Here is a 1,837-nt window from a genome sequence, read left to right as displayed (position 1 = left end):
AAAATGTGTTTGGACATACGTTTTCAAAACATATTTTCCAACTTTATTTTGAAAAAACATGTATATAATTCCCAAGTTCTGGGATTTTGGCCCAAAATCAGCTCAATAGCTGATTTTGGGATTTGAGATTTGAGATTTGGAATTTGGTCAAAATATGGGCAAAATTTATGGCCAAACATGAGTTTTGAAAATAAATCCCAAATTTATTTTGGCAAAACTCATGGCCAAACGGGGCAAATTTGCAGGACCAAAATAGACATTCAATTTGGATAGAACTAATCAATCAAATAAATAATTGTAAATCATAAAGTATTTTAATCACTAATACATAATAAACTAAGTGAATTGTGTAAATAATATGAGTTAATATCAACTGTGATATCAAATTGGAAATCAATTAATATGAATGTAATCACAATTTTTAAAGTTAACCTCAAAACATATTCGCTATCAAATGTTTGAATTATAGCAAATCTCCCCATTTAGTTGATTCTCAAGTAATTGACTAAGATAATATTGTATGCATGTACACCTAGCTATTATTTTAAATAAACTAATAAAAAATTTCCTTCTCCAAACTTTAAATTAAAATATCAAAATGCACCTAATGTTACCTAAGATAGCACGTATATTAATTTAATCAGAGTTTGAAATTTTTCGCTGCATAAGATAGTTTATAGTACCAAATTTGATTAGCACGTCGAAGCACTTTTTGATTAATTTTCAAAATTAGGTACAACAAAGCATGCGGGGCATTTAATCAAAATGAATGTTTATTGTCATAGCTCAATTGTTTAAGTATCACAGTGGCGACATCATCATAAAATCAACAATTTAATTTATAATTACCTTTTTTATTTGTCTATTGTAAATTAATAATAGGTGAATTTGATTATAATCACACCTTAAATAATCACCTTCTTGTGTAGTTTTAATGCTAAAAGTGATAACAAAATACTCTTATTAGTGTTTTTCATGATTTGCAGGTGATATATGTATAAGGAAGGCTAAGGAGCAGTTTTGGAGTCAAAATTGAAGAAAAAGAGGCCAACTGTGAAATTCCCCAAGTAAACCATGCAAAACGGGCCTGAAGATTCAGAGAACTGGTTTGACCGCGGTTCCACCGCGACCGCGGTAGAACCACGGTGGAAGATAGCTGCGGATAAAATAGGATTCAGAGAAGGCATTTGGCCGCGGTTTGACCGCGACCGCGGCAGAACCGCGGCGGAAGCAGAAAACTTCAGGGACTAAAGTGTAAAACACGGGATTTTTAGACCTAAACCCTATTTAAAACATTAGACTTCGCCAAGAGAGGCATGTATTGATTTTTAAGGTTTCTTAGCAAGAAAAACCATTATGAGAGAATACTCCAAACATCTTTCTTCTTTACTTTTGAATTTTATGATGAATTCTATCTTAGTTTATTTTCCCATAGCCATGAGTAGCTAAATTCCTTGTCTAAGGTTTTGATGGAACCTATTGGGTGATGAACTTCTTGTTTATGTGAATACAAAGTGCTAGTTTAATCTCTATTGGTTCAACTTTGTGTTTGTTGTAGTTAATTGACAGGATCCTCAATTAGCTGTGCCTATTTAGTGTGCATAACTTGGAAAAGAGTGCATATTTAGGGTATTATTGAACAACACCACTCCTAGATTATTAGAGGAATCTATAATTGCGGGTTTAAAGGCGGGATTAGGGATAACGAAGCCTTGGGTGTAATCTAAAGTGAATCGTGCTAAATAAAGTAAGCTAGTGTATCTCGGGAGAGTGCAATAGTAAATTACTGTGATTACTCGGGAGAGATTTACGGTAAGATTAGCGTTCATGATTGATA

Source organism: Nicotiana attenuata, chromosome 7 (genome assembly GCF_001879085.1).
Source record: "Nicotiana attenuata strain UT chromosome 7, NIATTr2, whole genome shotgun sequence".
NCBI classification, from domain to species: domain Eukaryota; kingdom Viridiplantae; phylum Streptophyta; class Magnoliopsida; order Solanales; family Solanaceae; genus Nicotiana; species Nicotiana attenuata.
The sequence above is the reverse complement of the archived record's forward strand: the minus strand, read 5'-3'. Positions refer to the sequence as shown.